This window comes from Triticum urartu, chromosome 6A (genome assembly GCF_056163025.1).
Source record: "Triticum urartu cultivar PI428250 chromosome 6A, HENAU_Tu73, whole genome shotgun sequence".
NCBI lineage: Eukaryota > Viridiplantae > Streptophyta > Magnoliopsida > Poales > Poaceae > Triticum > Triticum urartu.
Genome location: NC_141878.1, coordinates 85,102,362 through 85,127,960, shown reverse-complemented (window position 1 = coordinate 85,127,960; position 25,599 = coordinate 85,102,362). Strand labels below are relative to the sequence as shown.

Genomic DNA, 25,599 nt, shown 5'->3' with positions numbered 1-25,599 from the left:
GATTTTCGATGTCGGCGAACTCAGGTATTCCAGATCTGCAACGATAAAATTGTGACGATAACACCTCGGAGCTCAACTCCCCGGGACACTGCCACAACCCCTAAATGTCAGGAGGCACCAAGAACAATGTTCTCGTCACAAAACCATCGAAACAATTCCAAGATACCCGCGTGATCCTAAAAAAATCGTGAAATTTGAGGAGAGAAGAGTCAAAACTCTACGTCAGGAGGCCTCACCAGAGCAACGAAGGGACTGAGGAGTAAAAATAATCCTACTATCCGATATATATAATCCTAAGACTCAAAACATTGTGTTCTAGACTCAACAAGTCAGCGATTCGATCAAGCAGGGGGCTCCTAAGTCGGGAAGGCTCTGATTACCAACTTGTAACACCCACGATGCGGCTATATCTCCCACGTGTCGGGGCACGACTTAGAGGCATAACCGCATGGCAGGCATGTCGCAAGAGGGGTAATCTTTACACATCCCATGTACTGAATAAGAAAGGGGTAAAGAGTTGGCTTACAATCGCCACTTCACACAATACATAAATATGTCATACATCATCCAGAATACAATCAAGATCCAACTACGGAACCAAAATAAAGAAAGACAGCCCCAAATGCTAGATCCCCGATCGCCCCAACTGGGCTCCTCTACTGATCATCCAGAAAAGAAACATAGTAACGGCCCGAATCCTCGTCGAACTCCCACTTGAGTTCGGTAGCGTCCCCTGCACTGGCATCGTCGGCACCTGCATCTATTTGGAAGTATCTGTGAGTCACGGGGACTCAGCAATCTAACACCCTCGCGATCAAAACTATTTAAGATTAAGGGTAGGAAAGGGTGGTGAGGTGGAGCTGCAGCAAGCACTAGCATATATGGTAGCTAACTTACGCAAAAGAGAGCGAGAAGAGAAGCAAAGCACGGTCGAGAAGTTAATAAGTGATCAAGAAGTGATCCTGAAACTACTTACGTTTAAGCATAACACGAGACCATGTTCTCTTCCCGGACTCCGCCAAAAAGAGACCATCACGGCTACACATGCGGTTGATTCATTTTATTTAAGTGATTTGTCAAGTTATCTACAACCGGACATTAACAAATTCCCATCTGTCCATAACCGCGGGCACGGCTTTCGAAAGTTCAAAACCTTGTAGGGGTGTCCCAACTTAGCCCATCACAAGCTGTCATGGTTAATGAAGGATATTCCTTCTCGTGGGAAGACCCGATCAGTCTCGGAATCCCGGTTACAAGACATTTCGACAATGGTAAAACAAGACCAGCAAAGCCGCCCGATGTGCCAAAAAATCCCGATAGGAGTCGCACGTATCTCATTCTCAGGGCACACCGGATAGGTCATGCTATGAGTAAAACCAACCCTCGAGTTTCCCCGAGGTGGCCCCGCAGGCTGCCCGTTTCGGACCAACACTCAGAGGAGCACTGTCCCGGGCGGGTTTAAAATAAAGATGACCCTTGAGTCTGCAGAACCCAAGGGATGGTATGTGGTGGTAGGTAGGCAAATGGTAAAACCAAGGTTGGGCCTTGCTGGAGGAGTTTTATTCAAGGTGAACTGTCAAGGGGTTCCCATAACACCCAACCACGTAAGCAACGCAAAATCAAGGAACATAACACCAGTATGACGGAAACTAGGGCGGAAAGAGTTGAACAAAACACCAGGCATAAGGCCGAGCCTTCCACCCTTTACCAAGTATATAGATGCATTAAAGTAAACAAGATATAATAATGATATCCCAACAATATCCATGTTCCAACATAGAACAAACTTCATCTTCACCTGCAACTAGCAATAAGAGGGGCTGAGCAAAGCGGTAACATAGCCAAACAACGGTTTGCTAGGAAAGGTGGGTTAGAGGCTTGACATGGCAATATGGGAGGCCTGATATAGCAAGTGGTAGGTAGCGCGGCATAGCAATAGAACGAACAACTAGCAAGCAAAGATAGAAGTGATTTCGAGGGTATGGTCATCTTGCCTACAAAGTTCTCAGAGTTGCCAAAAGCTTGCTCCTCGTTAGCATACTCAATAGGTTCCTCGATCACGTACTCGTCTCCCGGCTCTACCCAAGGCAAGAACACAAGCAAAGGAACAACAATCAACCACGATGCAATGCACAAGCAACATGATGCAAAACATGGCATGACATGCGGGATGTGATATGCAATGCATATGCGTGCTTCGGAAGGGAAAGATTGAACCAGGCATCAACTTGGCAAACCAAGTGTGCCGCTGGAAAGATGAGATGATTTCGGTCGAAATCGATATAAAGATCACCGGAATCGGATGCACGGTTTGCAAATGACAAGCAAAACAAGAATGGCATAATTCTGCGATTAACAGCACGATGCCGCCTAGAATGCAACAAGAAACTAAGCTACTGCACTCCAACATAGCAACAAGGCATAATGCAGTGATTTACTCAAGATGCTTGACAAAACATGAACACTGAGCTACGACTAAAACACACAAGAGCAGGTTCAAACAAGCATGGCAAAAGTGCAAAAGATATCAGCTTCACAGACTTGGTGAAAAAACTAGCATGCCAGAAATTAACATCAGGAAGCAATGTTTAGAGCAAGCAAACAACATGCTGCAGGAACAGATCATAGGAAACAAAGGCTTGGAATGGAACTACTAAACGCATAGAGCAAAAGTCCCTTAATGATCATCAGCCAAAAAGGCACATAAGATATGATGGCACCCATGTAAACATAGCAAGTTTAATTAACAGATTCAGACTTAGCAGAAAACTGAGCATGGCATAAACAGAGTTATGAAGGCATATTTGCGAGCTCGATTCACTCACCACAAGACATTGCATGACAAAACAAGCATAGAATCAGCAAGAATACATGTTCATGAAGCTAATCATGGCAAGAGCAAGATCATATCATGCTTGGATCAACTACAACAACCATGGCAAAATTGATTAACATGTAAATAATCTGCGAGGAACATTTTACAGCAAAAATAGAGCAAGATTAAGACATGCTAGAGCACTCCATAATTGCAAACAGGGGCATGGATGGATTGAGCGCAAACATATGACAAATCATCCTTACTGAAGATACTCAAACAAAGCATGGATCGCATTGTAGCATCATGGTTACATGGCATAAAATAATATTAGGAAAAGGACTTAGCAAAATCCTAAGTCCCTGAAATCAGCAATATCACGAAGGCTACTTTGCATGCTTGTGCTAGTCACCACATAGATCACAAAAATACATGGCAAACACCCCTGGAAAGATGGCATGGAATAGATCAAAACGCATGTAGAGCTCTTGTCCATATTAATCACACAAAAAATGTGACAAAAATGACAAATCAGGATAACCTGCTAAGTAACAGCACCTAACAATTTATAGCACTCTTGCATCAGTGATTTGGGCATCAAGATGGACTCAAACAAGCATGCCACAATGGAATGGAATGAAGAGCATCTCACAATGAACATTTTGATATATCATGCATGTATAATGGAGCAAAATGCACATAGATATGCTATGATGAACATGCACTCATGAGATGGATTTTTCCAGACTTGGACAAAATTACATGGGCGCAGGATAGCTAAAGTGCGCACGGGCGCGGACTTAGGTGGGCTCGCTCACCTTGGGCCACTTGGGCCAGAGAGGAGGAAGAGGCGGATCAGGCCAGTACGGAGCAGGCCGGCGGGGACGGGCCGTGGATCCCACGTGGTCAACTACGCGTGTGGCCGCACGTGGGGACGACGACGGAGCCGCGACAGCGAGGGAGCCCGGCGAAGGCGGCGAAGGGAAGGCCGGGGCAGTGGGGAGCCCGCAGATCCGGCCACAGGGACGCGGGATCCGGCCGGATCCGGAGCAGGACGGTAGGCGGCGAGCACTGACGCCGAGGCATGGCGCAGGCTCCGGTGGGGAAGCGAGGCGGCGCGGTGAACAAGGCGGCGGGGCCAGCTGGAGCGGAGATCCGGCGCGAGGCGCGGCTCGGGGAGCCCGCGGGGCGGCGGCGACCGAGCGCGGGCCGGGAAGGGCCCCACCTAGGCTTTCTTCATGACTTATACATATTCCTTTCTTCATGACTTATACATATTCGTTTAGCTTAGCATAATGATCGTTGAGTTTTATTGTTATTGCTTTCTTCATGACTTATACATATTCCTTTGACTATGAGATTATGCAACTCCCCAATACCGGAGGAATACCTTGTGTGCTCTCAAACGTCACAACGTAACTGGGTGATTATAAAGATGCTCTACAGGTATCTCTGAAGGTGTTTGTTGGGTTGGCATAGATCGAGATTAGGATTTGTCACTCCGAGTATCGGAGAGGTATCTTTGGGCCCTCTCGGTAATGCCCATCATGATAAGCCTTGCAAGAAATGTGACTAATGAGTTAGTTGCGGGATGATGCATTACGGAACGAGCAAAGAGACTTGCCGGTAACGAGATTGAACTAGGTATGAAGATACCGACGATCGAATCTCGGGCAAGTAACATACCGATGACAAAGGGAATGACGTATATTGTCATTACGGTTTGACCGATAAAGATCTTCGTAGAATATGTAGGAACCAATATGAGCATCACGGTTCCGCTATTGGTTATTGACTGGAGAGGTGTTTCGGTCATGTCTACATAGTTCTCAAACCCGTAGGGTCCGCATGCTTAACGTTTGATGACGATTTTGTATTATATGAGTTATGTGATTTGGTGACCGAATGTTGTTCGGAGTCTCGGATGAGATCATGGACATGACGAGGAGTCTCAAAATGGTCGAGAGGTAAAGATTGATATATTGGATGATAGTATTCAGACACCGGAAGTGTTTCGGAATGTATCGGGTACATATCGGAGTACCGGGGGGTTACCGAAACCCCTCGGGGGAAGATATGGGCCATATGGGCCATAGGAGGGAGGCACACCAGCCCACATAGGGGTGGTGCGCCCCCCACAAGGGAGGAGTCCGAATTGGACTAGGGGAGGGGGCGGCGCCCCCCTTTCCTTCTCCCTCTCTCTCCTTCCCCCTTTCCCCCTCTGATAAAAGGAAGGGGGCCGAATCCTACTAGGAGCCCAAGTAGGACTCCTCCTACTTGGGGCGCGCCTAGGGCCGGCCTCCTCCCCTCTAACTCCTTTATATACAAGGGCTGGGGGCACCTCTAACACACATCAATTGTTCCAAGTCGTGTGCGGCGCTCCCCTCCACAGTTTACGCCTCCAGTCATATTCACATAGTGCTTAGGCAAAGCCCTGCGCGGATCACTTCACCATCGTCGTCACCACACCGTCGTGTTGATGGAACTCTCCCTCGACACTTTGCTGGATCAAGAGTTCGAGGGACGTCATCAAGCTGAATGTGTGCAGAACTCGGAGGTGTCGTACGTCGGTGCTTGATCATTTGGATCGAGAAGACGTTCGACTACATCGACCGCGTTAAGCTAACGCTTCCACTTTCGGACAGCACTCCGGTTGAAAAGATATGCAAGGCTTGATAAGGCAAAAAGAACTTGATCAAAGGGCACAACACTTCGGTTAAATGGATAAGCAAAGGAAAGAACATGATCTTCGTCAAAAAATGGGATGATGGGTCGAAGAGTGCAACATCACAATGCCTCTGGAACAAAAGATAGAATGGATTGAAAGTAACAAAGAATAAAACAACATCTTCTACCTCGAATGAATTTGAAAGCATCCTTCCAAGAAGGTTATAACGGAGTTGTTGGAAACCAACAATGAAAAGAGTAAGCTTGTTGTGGGCTTATGGAAAACATCTCGAAATCTTGAGGTGAAATTCTGCCACTAACGGAAACGATAGATTGGATTGATATGAACAAGGAGATGACAACTCCTTTCGCCGAGAGGATAGGAGAAAAACTTGGATCATTGATAGACACCACAATAACCAACATTCCTTAGGGGAGGCTTTAGGTGAAATATAACCCAAGATAACTCCAATGAAGAGGTTGACGGGTTACAAAGCATCTCCTGAACGAAGAAAAAATGATGGGTTTCAAATATCTCATTCTTAACAACTTGTGAATCATGAAACATGAAAGAAAATTGTCAAGAATGGCATATCACCATCCCAAAAGATAAGGTAGAAAGAATTTCACTTCGGAATGCAAGATGAAGAATACTTGAGCTCCTTTGAAAAGAATCTCGATCAACACTCGGAGAAGGAATTAATCCTTGATGAGTCGTCATGTAGAGCCTCCATGAAGAACTCCGGTAATAAAAGGATGATCAAACGGAATGAAGGATGAAGAGAATAAGGTTGAAGCCTTGCAATGATTAGATGGATCATCGTGATGATGAGAGCTTGGAACTCCGGTAAAAAGAAAAGATGAAACAACAAAACCGAGAATTTGATGAGCCTCCAGAATAAGGAATTAATCACTTGGATGAACAAGAATAAGAATTATGTTATGTGTATCCTTCACCAATTTAAATTGATGACAAACAACGGATTTGACATACTACTTATTCTCGTAGAAAGGATTAAGATAGATATAGCGCCAACTTGGGAAGATCTTCTGCGAACCACCGATAGGATTGGGAAGAACGAATGAATTGATACAATAGCAATGGAATAGAATTCTTGAACGAGCCGCCGTAAGAATTAAAAATGAAAGTAGCAAAGGCACAAATCACTGGAAAGAATTGGAAGACGAATGAAGATACTTGAGGGGATTTTGATACAAGTGAACGAAAAGATCACGAGCTGATTAGAGAAAACTTGAATGATGCATGGTAAGATTTGGAGAATAAGAGCTGAAAGCAGTAATGAATAATTCTGAGATGATGGGCTCTAGAGAAGCAAACTGAAAAGACTCCTGAATTGCTCCGTGTGGGTGAAAAGAATATCTCACAATCGAAAATCATTGTGAGGATGGCATCAAGCTAGAATCACAAATCTTTGAAAGAATGGATAAGATTTGGAGGAAAACTCTTCTTTGGTCTTCAATTCTGAGAATGATGACGAGAAACACCACCATGCATTTGTTGAGACACTCCGGAATGAAAATTAGAAAGGTTGAACCAATGATGAAAAGAATTTGAAGGATCTTGGAGAAAGACATTTGACTAATGACAAATCATTCTTACGTCAAACTTTGAAATGAATTTTAGAATAACTCCGGAAAAAAATTAGAAGAGTCAGGTAAGATCCTGGAAAAAGACCTATGGGTTAGGGCCCACTCAAAAGATACACCGTTGAACGATTACTTGAAAGGGAGATTGCGTCGGTTGAATTAAATGGCTCAAAAGAGATAACATCCTCGAAAGAGCTTGAATGAATGCAGAGTGGAAACACGAATCTTCGAGATATTTTCAGTACTTCGGAACATTGAATAGCGAGAAGTGAATGATTAAGAGGTGCACCAGCATGAGGAAGCATTTGAAACGAGGCAAAGATATGATCGACAAAGCTTGAATTGAACCCACCGGAGGAGAAATAGAACGAAGAATGATGAACTTGAAGCTCCGTTAGTATCTTCCTGAGAATCACCGGATAAGAACATTGACGGAAAAGAATGGAGAGACTTCTCATTAATAAAAGGATATTTGATTAAGAAATATGAGTCCTTGAAGAAAAAGGGGTGGGAGGGCGGGAAAAACAAAGACAACTTGGGAACGGATGAAATGAACAACGTTGGGAAAACTGAGAGGTGATCTTGCGAATGTTGAAAGGATCGGATCCACTTGAAGAGAAACACGCCGGTTGAAAAGGATTGACATGACAATCTCGATTATGATGAAGGATTGGTATTCACATAGGCGTATAAGAACATCGCTTAGGAAAGGTATGGAATCAACACTTGACTTCGAAGCACCTCGAATACCACAAACCAAAACAAAAACAAAGGATTGACTTAGGAAATAAGCCGGAAACAAACATATGATAGATCCCATACCGTAACATGTGTCTGTTGGAAAGATATCCTACGTGATACTTGAATTCCCACTTATAAACTCCCAAAACTTTCAGGTTATGCAATCAGGTGTTGGGGATACCGGGGAAGCATAATATCTCACCCAAAACTAACAAATCCTACATCCAGCTATATCCATCCTTCAACACATAACCAAGAAACCTTCGGAAATCATTTACCTCAACCTTCGAAAAGCATTCGTTATACGAGTTATGGCGATACTCCCGAACTCCCGCCCCAGTACTGGGTGGCGTCGAGGTTATCTCACCAAAAACTGCATAAAAGAGATTTTCGATGTCGGCGAACTCAGGTATTCCAGATCTGCAACGATAAAATTGTGACGATAACACCTCGGAGCTCAACTCCCCGGGACACTGCCACAACCCCTAAATGTCAGGAGGCACCAAGAACAATGTTCTCGTCACAAAACCATCGAAACAATTCCAAGATACCCGCGTGATCCTAAAAAAATCGTGAAATTTGAGGAGAGAAGAGTCAAAACTCTACGTCAGGAGGCCTCACCAGAGCAACGAAGGGACTGAGGAGTAAAAATAATCCTACTATCCGATATATATAATCCTAAGACTCAAAACATTGTGTTCTAGACTCAACAAGTCAGCGATTCGATCAAGCAGGGGGCTCCTAAGTCGGGAAGGCTCTGATTACCAACTTGTAACACCCACGATGCGGCTATATCTCCCACGTGTCGGGGCACGACTTAGAGGCATAACCGCATGGCAGGCATGTCGCAAGAGGGGTAATCTTTACACATCCCATGTACTGAATAAGAAAGGGGTAAAGAGTTGGCTTACAATCGCCACTTCACACAATACATAAATATGTCATACATCATCCAGAATACAATCAAGATCCAACTACGGAACCAAAATAAAGAAAGACAGCCCCAAATGCTAGATCCCCGATCGCCCCAACTGGGCTCCTCTACTGATCATCCAGAAAAGAAACATAGTAACGGCCCGAATCCTCGTCGAACTCCCACTTGAGTTCGGTAGCGTCCCCTGCACTGGCATCGTCGGCACCTGCATCTATTTGGAAGTATCTGTGAGTCACGGGGACTCAGCAATCTAACACCCTCGCGATCAAAACTATTTAAGATTAAGGGTAGGAAAGGGTGGTGAGGTGGAGCTGCAGCAAGCACTAGCATATATGGTAGCTAACTTACGCAAAAGAGAGCGAGAAGAGAAGCAAAGCACGGTCGAGAAGTTAATAAGTGATCAAGAAGTGATCCTGAAACTACTTACGTTTAAGCATAACACGAGACCATGTTCTCTTCCCGGACTCCGCCAAAAAGAGACCATCACGGCTACACATGCGGTTGATTCATTTTATTTAAGTGATTTGTCAAGTTATCTACAACCGGACATTAACAAATTCCCATCTGTCCATAACCGCGGGCACGGCTTTCGAAAGTTCAAAACCTTGTAGGGGTGTCCCAACTTAGCCCATCACAAGCTGTCATGGTTAATGAAGGATATTCCTTCTCGTGGGAAGACCCGATCAGTCTCGGAATCCCGGTTACAAGACATTTCGACAATGGTAAAACAAGACCAGCAAAGCCGCCCGATGTGCCAAAAAATCCCGATAGGAGTCGCACGTATCTCATTCTCAGGGCACACCGGATAGGTCATGCTATGAGTAAAACCAACCCTCGAGTTTCCCCGAGGTGGCCCCGCAGGCTGCCCGTTTCGGACCAACACTCAGAGGAGCACTGTCCCGGGCGGGTTTAAAATAAAGATGACCCTTGAGTCTGCAGAACCCAAGGGATGGTATGTGGTGGTAGGTAGGCAAATGGTAAAACCAAGGTTGGGCCTTGCTGGAGGAGTTTTATTCAAGGTGAACTGTCAAGGGGTTCCCATAACACCCAACCACGTAAGCAACGCAAAATCAAGGAACATAACACCAGTATGACGGAAACTAGGGCGGAAAGAGTTGAACAAAACACCAGGCATAAGGCCGAGCCTTCCACCCTTTACCAAGTATATAGATGCATTAAAGTAAACAAGATATAATAATGATATCCCAACAATATCCATGTTCCAACATAGAACAAACTTCATCTTCACCTGCAACTAGCAATAAGAGGGGCTGAGCAAAGCGGTAACATAGCCAAACAACGGTTTGCTAGGAAAGGTGGGTTAGAGGCTTGACATGGCAATATGGGAGGCCTGATATAGCAAGTGGTAGGTAGCGCGGCATAGCAATAGAACGAACAACTAGCAAGCAAAGATAGAAGTGATTTCGAGGGTATGGTCATCTTGCCTACAAAGTTCTCAGAGTTGCCAAAAGCTTGCTCCTCGTTAGCATACTCAATAGGTTCCTCGATCACGTACTCGTCTCCCGGCTCTACCCAAGGCAAGAACACAAGCAAAGGAACAACAATCAACCACGATGCAATGCACAAGCAACATGATGCAAAACATGGCATGACATGCGGGATGTGATATGCAATGCATATGCGTGCTTCGGAAGGGAAAGATTGAACCAGGCATCAACTTGGCAAACCAAGTGTGCCGCTGGAAAGATGAGATGATTTCGGTCGAAATCGATATAAAGATCACCGGAATCGGATGCACGGTTTGCAAATGACAAGCAAAACAAGAATGGCATAATTCTGCGATTAACAGCACGATGCCGCCTAGAATGCAACAAGAAACTAAGCTACTGCACTCCAACATAGCAACAAGGCATAATGCAGTGATTTACTCAAGATGCTTGACAAAACATGAACACTGAGCTACGACTAAAACACACAAGAGCAGGTTCAAACAAGCATGGCAAAAGTGCAAAAGATATCAGCTTCACAGACTTGGTGAAAAAACTAGCATGCCAGAAATTAACATCAGGAAGCAATGTTTAGAGCAAGCAAACAACATGCTGCAGGAACAGATCATAGGAAACAAAGGCTTGGAATGGAACTACTAAACGCATAGAGCAAAAGTCCCTTAATGATCATCAGCCAAAAAGGCACATAAGATATGATGGCACCCATGTAAACATAGCAAGTTTAATTAACAGATTCAGACTTAGCAGAAAACTGAGCATGGCATAAACAGAGTTATGAAGGCATATTTGCGAGCTCGATTCACTCACCACAAGACATTGCATGACAAAACAAGCATAGAATCAGCAAGAATACATGTTCATGAAGCTAATCATGGCAAGAGCAAGATCATATCATGCTTGGATCAACTACAACAACCATGGCAAAATTGATTAACATGTAAATAATCTGCGAGGAACATTTTACAGCAAAAATAGAGCAAGATTAAGACATGCTAGAGCACTCCATAATTGCAAACAGGGGCATGGATGGATTGAGCGCAAACATATGACAAATCATCCTTACTGAAGATACTCAAACAAAGCATGGATCGCATTGTAGCATCATGGTTACATGGCATAAAATAATATTAGGAAAAGGACTTAGCAAAATCCTAAGTCCCTGAAATCAGCAATATCACGAAGGCTACTTTGCATGCTTGTGCTAGTCACCACATAGATCACAAAAATACATGGCAAACACCCCTGGAAAGATGGCATGGAATAGATCAAAACGCATGTAGAGCTCTTGTCCATATTAATCACACAAAAAATGTGACAAAAATGACAAATCAGGATAACCTGCTAAGTAACAGCACCTAACAATTTATAGCACTCTTGCATCAGTGATTTGGGCATCAAGATGGACTCAAACAAGCATGCCACAATGGAATGGAATGAAGAGCATCTCACAATGAACATTTTGATATATCATGCATGTATAATGGAGCAAAATGCACATAGATATGCTATGATGAACATGCACTCATGAGATGGATTTTTCCAGACTTGGACAAAATTACATGGGCGCAGGATAGCTAAAGTGCGCACGGGCGCGGACTTAGGTGGGCTCGCTCACCTTGGGCCACTTGGGCCAGAGAGGAGGAAGAGGCGGATCAGGCCAGTACGGAGCAGGCCGGCGGGGACGGGCCGTGGATCCCACGTGGTCAACTACGCGTGTGGCCGCACGTGGGGACGACGACGGAGCCGCGACAGCGAGGGAGCCCGGCGAAGGCGGCGAAGGGAAGGCCGGGGCAGTGGGGAGCCCGCAGATCCGGCCACAGGGACGCGGGATCCGGCCGGATCCGGAGCAGGACGGTAGGCGGCGAGCACTGACGCCGAGGCATGGCGCAGGCTCCGGTGGGGAAGCGAGGCGGCGCGGTGAACAAGGCGGCGGGGCCAGCTGGAGCGGAGATCCGGCGCGAGGCGCGGCTCGGGGAGCCCGCGGGGCGGCGGCGACCGAGCGCGGGCCGGGAAGGGCCCCACCTAGGCTTTCTTCATGACTTATACATATTCCTTTCTTCATGACTTATACATATTCGTTTAGCTTAGCATAATGATCGTTGAGTTTTATTGTTATTGCTTTCTTCATGACTTATACATATTCCTTTGACTATGAGATTATGCAACTCCCCAATACCGGAGGAATACCTTGTGTGCTCTCAAACGTCACAACGTAACTGGGTGATTATAAAGATGCTCTACAGGTATCTCTGAAGGTGTTTGTTGGGTTGGCATAGATCGAGATTAGGATTTGTCACTCCGAGTATCGGAGAGGTATCTTTGGGCCCTCTCGGTAATGCCCATCATGATAAGCCTTGCAAGAAATGTGACTAATGAGTTAGTTGCGGGATGATGCATTACGGAACGAGCAAAGAGACTTGCCGGTAACGAGATTGAACTAGGTATGAAGATACCGACGATCGAATCTCGGGCAAGTAACATACCGATGACAAAGGGAATGACGTATATTGTCATTACGGTTTGACCGATAAAGATCTTCGTAGAATATGTAGGAACCAATATGAGCATCACGGTTCCGCTATTGGTTATTGACTGGAGAGGTGTTTCGGTCATGTCTACATAGTTCTCAAACCCGTAGGGTCCGCATGCTTAACGTTTGATGACGATTTTGTATTATATGAGTTATGTGATTTGGTGACCGAATGTTGTTCGGAGTCTCGGATGAGATCATGGACATGACGAGGAGTCTCAAAATGGTCGAGAGGTAAAGATTGATATATTGGATGATAGTATTCAGACACCGGAAGTGTTTCGGAATGTATCGGGTACATATCGGAGTACCGGGGGGTTACCGAAACCCCTCGGGGGAAGATATGGGCCATATGGGCCATAGGAGGGAGGCACACCAGCCCACATAGGGGTGGTGCGCCCCCCACAAGGGAGGAGTCCGAATTGGACTAGGGGAGGGGGCGGCGCCCCCCTTTCCTTCTCCCTCTCTCTCCTTCCCCCTTTCCCCCTCTGATAAAAGGAAGGGGGGCCGAATCCTACTAGGAGCCCAAGTAGGACTCCTCCTACTTGGGGCGCGCCTAGGGCCGGCCTCCTCCCCTCTAACTCCTTTATATACAAGGGCTGGGGGCACCTCTAACACACATCAATTGTTCCAAGTCGTGTGCGGCGCTCCCCTCCACAGTTTACGCCTCCAGTCATATTCACGTAGTGCTTAGGCAAAGCCCTGCGCGGATCACTTCACCATCGTCGTCACCACACCGTCGTGTTGATGGAACTCTCCCTCGACACTTTGCTGGATCAAGAGTTCGAGGGACGTCATCAAGCTGAATGTGTGCAGAACTCGGAGGTGTCGTACGTCGGTGCTTGATCATTTGGATCGAGAAGACGTTCGACTACATCGACCGCGTTAAGCTAACGCTTCCACTTTCGGTCTACAAGGGTACATGGACACACTCTCCCCCTCTCGTTGCTATGCATCTCCTAGATAGATCTTGCGTGAGCATAAGAAATTTTTTGAAATTGCATGCTACGTTCCCCAACAAAGGGAAGGTCGTTGCAGGAGTCCGCCAGCTTGCAGCACTCATAGCAAGGCAGGAAGGAGAGGGAGGGGTGGATGAGAGCCCCGCGTCCCTGCTCCGGGAGGAAGCTGGCGAAATGGTGGACCTCTTGGGGGGGTGCCACTCGTCCCTGGTGAGGTAGAAGACGCCGGCGAGGGTCTGGGGGAGCCTCCTGCGGTGGTGGGGGTCCGAGATGAGGCGGTGCCAGCGCCTGGACACGCACTTGGCGCGACACAGCGGCCTAGTGAAGGAAATATGCCCTAGAGGCAATAATAAATTTATTATTTATTTCCTTATATCATGATAAATGTTTATTATTCATGCTAGAATTGTATTAACCGGAAACTTAGTACATGTGTGAATACATAGACAAACAGGGTGTCACTAGTATGCCTCTACTTGACTAGCTCGTTGATCAAAGATGGTTATGTTTCCTAACCATGGACATGAGTTGTCATTTGATAAACGGGATCACATCATTAGGAGAATGATTTGATTGACTTGACCCATTCCGTTAGCTTAGCACTTGATCGTTTTAGTTTACTGCTATTGCTTTCTTCATGACTTATACATGTTCCTATGACTATGAGATTATGAAACTCCCGATTAATAGAGGAACGCTTTGTGTGCTACCAAACGTCACAACGTAACTGGGTGATTATAAATGTGCTCTACAGGTGTCTCCGATGGTACTTGTTGAGTTGGCATAGATCGAGATTAGGATTTGTCACTCCGATTGTCAGAGAGGTGTCTCTGGGCCCTCTTGGTAATGCACATCACTATAAGCCTTGCAAGCAATGCCACTAATGAGTTAGTTGCGGGATAGTGCATTAAGGAACGAGTAAAGAGACTTGCCGGTAACGAGATTGAACTAGGTATTGAGATACCGACGATTGAATCACACGCAAGTAACATACCGATGACAAAGGGAACAACGTATGTTCTTATGCGGTTTGATCGATAAAGATCTTCGTAGAATATGTAGGAGCCAATATGAACATCCAGGTTCTGCTATTGGTTATTTACCAGAGACGTGTCTCGGTCATGTCTACATAGTTCTCGAACCCGTAGGGTCCGCACGCTTAATGTTCGGTGACGATCGGTAATATGAGTTTATGTGATTTGATGTACCGAAGGTAGTTCCAAGTCCCGGATGAGATCGGGGACATGACGAGGAGTCTCGAAATGGTCGAGACGTAAAGATCGATATATTGGACGAATATATTCGGACATCGGAAAGGTTCCGAGTGATTCAGGTATTTTTCGGAGTACCAGGGAGTTACGGGAATACGGGGAAGAAGTATTGGGCCTCATGGGCCAAGTGGTGGAAGAGATGAGGCAGGGCGCGCGGCCCCCCTAGCCCAAACTGAATTGGACTAGGGGGCCGGCCCCCCTTTCCTCCTTTCCTCCCTCTCCTTCCTTCTCCCTCTCTCCTTCCTTTCCTCCTCCTAATAGGAGTAGGAAAGGGGAGTCCTACTTCTACTAGGAGGAGGACTCCTCCTCCTGGCGCGCCCTACAGGGGCCGGCCAGCCTCCCCCCTTGCTCCTTTATATACGGGGGCAGGGGGCACCCTAGAACACACAAGTTGATTGTTCCAAGACGTGTGCGGTGCCCCCCTCCACCATAATTCACCTTAATCATATCGTAGCGGTTCTTAGGCGAAGCCCTGCATCGGTAGCAACATCATCACCGTCATCACGCCGTCGTGCTGACGGAACTCTCCCGTGAAGCTCTGCTGGATCGGAGTTCGTGGGACATCATCGAGTTGAACGTGTGCTGAACTCGGAGGTGCCGTGTGTTCGGTACTTGGATCGGTCGGATCTGAAGACGTTCGACTACATCAACCGTGTTCTCATAATGCTTCCGCTTACGGTCTACGAGGGTACATGGACGATACTCTTCCCTCTCGTTGCTATGCATCACCATGATCTTGCGTGTGCGTAGGAAATTTAATTTGTGGACTTTTTTTTCAAATTCGTGAACTTGTTTTCAAATCAATGAACTTTTTTGTTTTTTTTCAAATTCGTGAACTTTTATTCTAATCGATGAACATTTTTCAATTTCGTGAATGTTGTTCCTCCTTGGAGCTGGGAGTGTTCGTGTGTTCCAGGGCCAGTCCATCAAAATCGAGGTCCCTGTGTCAAAATCTAAGTTGGCCCTATCTTGTTAGAGAAAAATGTCCGACTGGATCAAGTTGTCGTCTATGGCAGGTTGCGTGCATAAAAAGTATTTTGAGGTATTCTTTTTAATTGCTTTAATATAGATCTTTTCAAAGTATTTTGATGAAACGCCTCCAAAAAGCGAAGGCTTCGCTTTCCTCACCTGCCTCAAGTGAATGGAGGCGTTTTGGCATTTTAGAAAATATCTCCACAAATGATAAGAATCCTACTGTTGATAATTTTATATACTTATAGAATGCTGAAGTCATAAAGGTTATTTCACTTTCTCTAACCATAAACTACTGTCTAGTTGGTCGCCCCAAGTCTTTTACAAGCTTTATTATTCGAGAGGTCAGTAGATCAAGTCCTTAGAAGTGCGCATAAAACACATAACGTTTTCTTGGGAGATCAGGATTGATGGCCGATGGACTGGTCTTACGCTTCAGCCTAGTTTGTTCTTATAAATGTTGCGCTATTTTTTAACAAAAGAGCAGCGTAGTGGAGCGGCAAAGCATCATGCCCATCATTATAAAGGGGGGGGGGGGGTGTTATCGAAGTGAAAGTGTATATATATTGATTATTCGTCATGTGAAGTAATTTCCGATGTGCATTCTCAACGGTGCACCATATCTTTTCAGCACATGGCAATACATGTAATTCATTACTTTTCGCAGCAGCACATGCCGCCATTATCTGGTGAGCAATAGCTTTTATCCTTATTGTAACGTTGGCCTACACAATAAGCCTTGCACAGAACGTTGCCACTTGGTTGGATTGGGGGCGCACAACCTTTTGCGGCTACACACAATTTCGTAAAAGTGCTTGTTATACCCAGACCTGTTGTACCTATGAACAATGGAGTGATAGCACGTTAATGCATTTATATTGCATAGCAATCGATTACCAGGGTGCTTCCTTCCTTCCAGAAAGTAGTTATAATTCCAACTTTATCTTAAGTCAGACTTCTTTAAGTTTGACCAAGTCTATAGAGAAAATTTCAACATCTACAACACCAAATTAGTTCCATCATAAAATATGTATCCATAGTATATATTTGATGTCGTAAATATTAGCATATTTCTCTATAAACTTGATCAAAATTGAAAAGATTTAACCTAGGACAAAGCTAGAATTTTGATAAAGTTTCTTTGATAAAGCTAGAATTTTGATGAATTTAGATTGAAGAAAGTAATTCATTTTGCACATGAAAGAGAGAATAAATACACCACGTGCCAAGCGTGGTAAAAGCATTCTATGATGACTTTTTCTGATTTAAATGTATATGGGTGCATTTTAATATGTTTGCTCACTTATTTTAGTCTGTATGTAGTATGCATAAAAATATATATAATATGTTACATTTTTGAATGAAGGGAGTAGGTACCTGCTGCATGGCAGGAAATGATGGTGGTAGACATGGCCACGAGAGCCATCAAGCACAGAACGCGAGTGTTGTCTCTGGTGCTCGTCATGTTGGGATCCTTCTCTTCGTAGCGTTGTTGTCCTTCTGTAGCGACGCTGTCACTGGAATAGAGCGTGCTAGTCTTTATATAGAGATCGGAGAATGGATTTAATGTCATTTTATTATTTCCTATATTAATGTTTTGGCAAATACTTTATAATCATTTTTTGCCTATTGTATCTTCATGTATTTATTCTTTCCTTATCAAAATGTTCTAGAAGTAATTTTTACCTATTATATCTTCATGTATTAATCAGATCCTTGTTAACGCGCGGGCAAATGAGATAGCCTCATGGATTATGTCTTGCATTTTTTAGTTACTGGTTAAATTGTCCTCTCCCGCAAAAAAAAAGTTAAATTGTCCGTGCGTATCAATGTGGGGCATACTTATTTTAGTGGTTCAAATATCAATCGTGTCTATCGTATAACAGGCATTGGTGGAGTTCTTGTTTGAAACAAATAGTAGCAAGTTCTATTCAATAAAGCCACTTTAGTGATTGTAAACAACGTAACTCTAAGTCCAGTGACCAAACTGAGTTTTTCGTCCAAGTTGAGTGAACATCCATGTAAGGTAATCAAAACTTTCGTGATGCTTTAGATTTTTGTAATCTTAAAGACCTTGGTTTTGAGGGTGATGTTTTCACATGGAGGAATAACAATTATCGCATTGATGGTTATATCCGTGAGCGCCTTGACAGAGTGGTGGCTACTCCAACGTGGTGTGCTCGTTTTCCCCACTATAAAGTCGTTAATGGTTATCCTGAACACTCGGACCATAGACATATTTCTCTATGGGTTGATAGCAGTAGGCAGATGATGAATAAGGGAGGTGGTACACAGATGAAGCGATTTGAAGCCCGGTGGTTACTTGAGGAGGACTGTGACAACTTGGTTCATCAGTAATGGGAGAGAGCTTCTGGTCCTTCAGTGTCTAGAAGACTTGCAGCCATCAATAACGCATTACATGTATGGAGTCGGGATGTTTTGGGTGATTTACAAAAACGAGCAAGGATTCTGAAACTGGAACTAGAGGAGATCCGGCGGCTACCTTTGTCACAGAATATGATTCGGAAGGAGCTAACAGTCAAATACAAGCTTGAGAGACTTGAGGAACAGATTGATGTGGCAAGCCGGCAAAGGGCACATGCCCATTGGTTGTCTAAAGGAGACTGCAACACTAAATATTTCCAGGTGTATGCGTCTGAACGAAGGCGGAAAAATACCATAACCAAGATGGTGAGGGAGGACGGGGTGGTGGTGACTAGGGAGGAGGGCTTGAAGGCCCTCATTACTAATTATTTTTCTAGCTTATTTACCCCCATGGCAGGTGCTGACGCTGCGGTAATTCTAAATAACATAGCACCAAAAGTCTCTGCCCAAATGAATGAGTACTTAACGGCGGATTTTACTGCAGAGGAGGTTAAGAAGGCTCTAGATAACATTGGTGATCTCAAAGCACCGGGCGTTGATGGCTTACCAGCGATCTTCTATAAGCACTATTTGCAGCTGATTGGTGATGATGTTGTTGTGTGCGAGGTTTTACAAGTATTACGAGGCGGCAGTATTCCGGAGGGATGGAACGACACCCTTGTGGTGCTCATCCCAAAGGTCCAGAACCCAAAAAGATTGAAGGATCTACGCCCTATTAGCCTCTGTAATGTTGTGTATAAGCTCGTGTCCAAGGTTTTGGCCAACACACTGAAGTGCATACTGGGAAATATCATATCACCAAACTAGAGTGTGTTCGTGCCCGGCAGGCTCATTTCCGATAACACTATTTTGGCTTATGAGATGATACACTTTTTGAAGAGAAAGAGAACTAGAGCTACTAGCTATGCGGCACTCAAACTTGATATGAGTAAGGCCTACGACAGGGTGAACTGGGATTTTATGGAGAAAATCATGACACGGTTGGGTTTTGATAGTGCCTTTGTGGAACAAATCAGCAAGTGTATGTATATTGTACGCTACAGATTTAAGGTAAATGGGTCTTGTACCGAGACAGTTATTCCAGGACAAGGTTTGAGGCAGGGAGACCCAATTTCTCCGTACTTATTTCTTATTTGTGTTGAGGGTTTCTCCACTTTGCTTGATCATGACGAATACATGGGTTCGATTAGAGGCATCAAAGTAGCACCTGAGGGCCCTACCGTCACACACCTGCTTTTCGCTGATGATTCCTTGCTGTTGTTGGAGGCCACCGAGGAGAGTGTGTCCATAGTGAATGAAATTCTTGAAGTATATGAGAAGGGGTCGGGCCAAATTATTAATCGGGACAAGTCTTCTGTGCTCTTCAGCAAGAACACGTTGCAGCTTAGGAAACAAACCTTACTACATCTTCTCGACCTACAGAACGAAGGTCAACAGGGCAAGTATTTGGGGCTGCCTCGCTATGTGGGCAAGGCTCGTCAAGCCTGCTTTTGAATACCTCCGAGACAGAATCCGGGACCTACTTCAGGGTTATAAAATCAAGATGCTGTCAAAGAAGGGTAAGGAAATCCTAATAAAAATGGTTGCCCAAGCAATTCCAGCCTATGCCATGGCCTGTTTTGATCTGACAAAGTCCTTGTGTGAGAGTATAAGCCACATGATCTGCCGTTTTTCTGGGATAACCAAGAGATGAGCATAAACATCACTGGGTTGGCTGGGAGAAGATGACCCATCCGAAGGAACAGGGAGGGATTGGGTTTAGGGATCTACACGCATTCAATATTGCAATGTTGTCTCGCCAAGTTTGGAGGTTGATCCAGGCACCAGATTCGCTCTATGCTCGTGTTCTACGTGCTAAATACTACCCGGACGGCGACATTTTTGCAGCTACAGCGACCCCGGGCATCAGTTATGTTTGGGGGAGCATCCTTCAAGGGGTGTCCATCATGAATGAGGGGATGGTGTGGAGGGTGGGTTCGGGTGAGCATACCCGGATCTGGCAGGACCCCTTGCTCCCTGCTGGTGTTGTTCGGTTTCCAAGGTCTCCCCATCGCAATACCATCCTGACTAAAGTCTGAGAGCTTATCGACCCGTATACACACTCCTGGGATGAGCTGTTGGTTAGACAAACGTTCAATCCGGAAGAGACTGATATAATACTAAAGATTCCAACTTTTGAGCAACATGAGGACTTCTTGGCTTGGCAATTCGATAGCAAGGGCTTATTTTCAGTGAGGTCTGCGTACAGAGTTCACCTTGACATGAAGAAACGGCTGGCCCCTAGGCAGCAGGGTGAGGGCGTCGCCGGTGATACAGCTTATGGAAAAATGTGGCAGAACCTCTGGAAGATTAGATGTCTCGGGAAAGTGCATCATTTTTTGTGGAGAGTCGCTCATAATAGTCACCCTATGCTGAGGAATATTGAACGGATTGGGATCGAGCTCGATACTAGCTGTGTCCTTTACCATAGATTATTGGAGGATGGCGGACATCTTTTTTTCAGATGTAAGGAGGTCAAGAAGATTTGGCGTGTGTGTGAGCTGGAGTCGTCCCGGTTAAACCGGCTGCAATGTCAGTCACCGAGCGAAATCCTCGCCACCATATTTGCCCTTTCAGAGGATAGGAAGCTGAGAATCATATTTAGAATCATTATAACTGAGCAATTTTCAAGCCCTCCCAGGCCATTAACCTACACAGCCGTCTGATCGTCACCTTTTGCGATTTTCGGTCGTCGGATTGGCCCTGGATCGCACGTACGCTCGCTTCGTGCGCTACCGTTAAGCGCCAGCCATTCTGGGCCGCTGCTCTGATGACTTTTTTGGGCCTTTGTCGTTAAATTGGGTATAAATGGGCTTCTATTACCCTCCCATCCGGGCAGGCGAAGGTACACTACTGGGCTTGGGAGGCGTACGAGGCTATGAGCGACTGCGTTAGGTCCGTCCACTCGCGGCCCTAAACCCTAATCCAATCCCGATCAAGGCGCGGCGGGGCGACCGCATACTCCTGATTCGGTTGCTTCCAAAAAAAAGTCCCGATTGGAGGCGCAGCGGGAGCGACCGCATCGAATCCATCCACTCCGGATCCGAGGCGCAGAGAGGATCCAATGCATCCAGTCCGTGAATCGCTGTCCGACTGTTCGTCTCTTGAAACTGCTACCGTGGGTTTGAAGGAAGTAATCACTCTTCAGTTTCTCTCCAACCATTCATGGCGGATGATGTGCGCCCCTCGCGGTCATTAATGGATGCCTGGGTCTTTGTTTCTCATTCTTCCGCTGTGTATATATGCTTCATCTACCCTCAATCTTCTAACTCCGGCGACAGAACATCCATCAGCATGGTGCTCTTCTAGGCTCCCCTCTATCTTTATTTTTTATCATCCATGTACGATATTTGCTTCTTCCACCCAACGATTACATTGTATCCTCCCAATCTAATTTTGTGCAGGTATTGTTCAAACTGGGAGATGGCCGATTGATTCGGCCAGATATTGGAAACTGGCTCTCGCTTTTTTTTTCTGAAATTCTTTAGGTGATAGTTCTAATGGCTTCTGGGCAGGTAATTACTTCACTTGGACTACCAGATTTCATTTTATCGATTCATGTTTTACCATCCATGTTTTTACAGCATAGAAGATTACTCATATATCTGTTATCCACACCATGGTTCTTCTATTTGTTGCTGTACGCAACAGGTTAAGTGGAACAGTGTAGTTATATGCGCAAAAGAATGTAGCCATACTGTTATAGACGGGGGTGAAGCCTCAGTATCTTCTTCTATGCAGAAGTGAGCAAAGCCCAATAATCTTACCAATATTTGGAAGTATGTGTGTGGATTTTCAAGACATGGTGAGTTTCTTTCTAGATTAATATTGTGAACAGAATTTGAATCAAGGTGCAAGGAACTCCAATTCGAGTTACCTCAGATCCATGCCTAAAACTGAAACCTATCAGCTCTTGACAAGCTAATACTTAACAATTTGCTCATGTTTTTCGCCATCCATGTAAATGCAGCCTTTATCTCGAGGGATGTTCATGTGCGGGTCTTTCCAACTTACAGAGTTGAACTTTTATCGATTATCATTGATGGAACCACCAACTAATAAAATGGGGGAGAAATGCCTCTATTTTTTTCCATAGCAAGCATGAACGGGTAGCAAAAATAAGTTATTTAGTGTTAAGTTGCACATAAATCTAAATAGTAGTAACTGATATCCCTCTTCTATTTTCTCCATACGATGCACCAATGGGTAACAAAAATATCCATCAAATTTGCATGAGCAGTGTTATGTTCCCATCAATAAAGATTTCACCATTGGAGACAAAACAATCAGGCAAAATAATAGTACAGTATAATGGACCTATTCCAGCTACACAACCAAAAGAAAAGTTTGCTGCTGCGCTTGCAGATTTAGCTTCACTGCAGGCAGAATGCAGCTTAGTTAGAAAACAGACCTACCTACTGGGTGTCAGACTAGCTCCTGTGGCTTTTCGATAAAAGGAGAGACAACTGGGAGCTGCCTGTCGAGTCAAGGACTCTAATGTAGCTTTCATGCAGCTTAATTTAGACTCCCCTCATTCTCAGTAGATTGTGCTTTCATCTCTGAATTCATGACATTCTCATTATTTGCAGAATTTTTGGTTTTGTTCATTTCCATTTGTAAGATCTTGATGTATGGGAAATGTAATATTTTCAGGTAAGATGCACTTGGTTCAGTCTGGGGGCAGTGATGTCAGCAAATCATTGGAAGAGTTCAGTAAGTGCAGTCTGTATTTCATTATTTTTCTTACAAGGGAAGGCATCACGGCATATAATAAATAAGTGAAGACCATCGGACAGGCAATGTTATTCTTTTCAGTGCTCTCCGCTGTGTCCGTGATCGGATTTGTGTGCATAAAGAAGTGGATGAACCTGTAACATGTGTTCATCACATAAGATCATCATAACAACCTTCCTTTTGGCAGGGGAGGGGCTATTTTAGTTACAACCTGAGGCACAACGAGCAGGAGGAGTTGGCCAACTGGCGTGCTAGATTAAGGGCATGTTTGCCTAAGCACTTTTATTAGTTCCGTTGATAATACCAGGACTGGAGAACTGAAAGCCCTTGTAGATGCAAGAGGTGTGCTATTAAACCAAAAAATTAAGTGCACAACATAATACTATTACATAGTTCACGTGGTTACCCAAATACTTAGCATTTTCTCTACCCAAATATGAGTGTAATGTTTCAGATCATATATTCCCAGTATTATTAAGACATCATGTATGTGAAGTTATTTGTGCTATTCCAATGCTATTTTTTGCAAATCTCTGAACGTGCCCTTCCTTCTGCGATGTACTTGTAAGTGTTTGGTAGATTTGAATATGCACTCATCTGAAAGCTCACTTGTTTCATTTAAGTTTTCACCATAACGATTCAGGGACCTTGAATCTGATTTGTCAAATGTAATCTTACATGAGAAAAAGCATGCTTCATTAGGAAAAAAATAAAGTTGATTTAAGCAATATAACATTGATAACCAAACATATTTTCTCTCCGGTTGGTCCTCCATAGGATCTTTTCTTTCTTTATTAAAATGACCAAAAAACCCTATGTGAAGCTATAGCTTAATGTGCGAACGAATTTAACCCAGACAATTAAGACACTATACTATAATTGACGTGACAAATTTTAACCCCTGACAATGAGACACTACTACAATTGATGTGACAAACTTATTGCATCATCAATTGTTACAACTGCACGTTGTACACACAAAAACTGAAATCAAACACAATATTGTAGTGAGATATATAAAGTCCTTCGCACGCCTGTGGACCAACTATTATCAGCTTCATGGGAGACACTATCACTTTGTACTAACACATTATTATCTGTATAAACTAACATGAACTCTATGTTTGTACATAAATTTCTAACACTCTCACATAGCATTCAAAATAGACGGGTGCAGCAACGCACGCCATCAACGATCTAGTGCTTTCTATGGCTGTGGTGGACGGAGAGGAATAAAGGCAATCATAAGCAAAAGAGAGCTACACCTGAGGAGTTCTGCTTCCTTTTGAGAAGCATTTTGCTGAATGGTGTGTCTTTTATGCAAAAACAAAGAAAGCGCAGATTCTGAGCAAACCTCTGTGGAGTAAACTGATGGTGGATAAGGTTAAAATAAATATTGACAGTGCTTTCGATGTTGCTAAACAGACCACGGGTTGGGGCTCTGTGGCTCGAGATCATACAGGTGAGGTGTTGTTTGCTGCTGCTAGAAGGCTTGTGCACATAAATGAAGCTCTGCACGCTGAAGCAACTGCGCTATTGCATGCCATACACTTAGTTGAGGAGCATGGTATGGGGCGTGTCATTTTTGAGACAGACTGTCTTGGACTTGCTCAAGCCATTAATTCCACGGTGCATGACCGCTCCAACCTTGGTGTTGTCTTCCGTGAGGCTACATATCTCCTACCAACGAGTTTTAACAAGTGGAGCATTGTTCACTGCCCAAGAGATTGTAACAAGCCTGCCCATGAGTTGGCAACTATAGGTAGATGCATCGAACAGCGGCTCTGACTATCAGATTTCCCTCACAATGTAATCGTGGCTGTGACCGACAATTTGGTCGGTCCAACGTAATTTGAAATGCAAGATGTTCCAGTTATATATATATATATATATATATATATATATATATATATATGTGTGTGTGTGTGTGTGTGTGTGTGTGTGTGTGTGTGTGTGTGTGTGTGTGTGTGTGTGTGTGTGTGTGTGTATAAGTAAAATGTTTGGGGCACCTAGGTGCATGGGCACCTAGGCCGTTTATGGCAAGTCATTTTTATTAGTGCATGGCGTGCAATCAATGAAACATTAGCTTTCCATTTTTTATTTGCATGCACTGCTGTCAATAATTGCTTTCCAAAAAAATATTATGTTGATTTCCTAGCAATAATCCCTTTCCAAATATTATGTTGACGTATTATACCTCATATAAATATACACATACTCGGACTATTATATCTAACAAAAATATATACGTACCATAAGTATTGTGTAATGAAAAATATACATATTCCCGTCGTATTATATGTACTAAGAATATACACATACCTGCTGTATTATACAAAAAGATTATGGATATACCTCGGGTATCTTAAATACCTACTAACAAGACGTAATGAATATATCTAGATATATCATGAGTATGTAGATACCTAAAAAATATCATGAGTATGTATGTAAATCTGGTATGTATATACTTAA

The 25,599-nt window shown here is 44.3% G+C and overlaps 2 long non-coding RNA genes across 3 annotated transcripts; one reads left to right on the top strand and one right to left on the bottom strand.

The window, feature by feature from the left end:
• Nucleotides 1-16,565: 16,565 nt before the first annotated feature.
• LOC147964114 (uncharacterized) lies at nucleotides 16,566-17,460 on the bottom strand. Its single transcript, XR_015607529.1, has 2 exons — nucleotides 17,344-17,460; nucleotides 16,566-16,805 (listed from the first exon to the last, which is right to left on the bottom strand). It is a non-coding gene; the product is annotated as an uncharacterized LOC147964114 (long non-coding RNA).
• A 3,752-nt stretch (nucleotides 17,461-21,212) lies between these two features.
• On the top strand, nucleotides 21,213-23,844 carry LOC125514081 (uncharacterized). Of its 2 annotated transcripts, XR_015608826.1 has the most exons (4): nucleotides 21,213-21,687; nucleotides 21,795-21,905; nucleotides 22,042-22,195; nucleotides 23,044-23,844. It is a non-coding gene; the product is annotated as an uncharacterized LOC125514081 (long non-coding RNA). The 2 variants fall into 2 exon arrangements; XR_015608827.1 differs by lacking the exon at nucleotides 22,042-22,195.
• The last annotated feature ends 1,755 nt before the right edge of the window (nucleotides 23,845-25,599 follow it).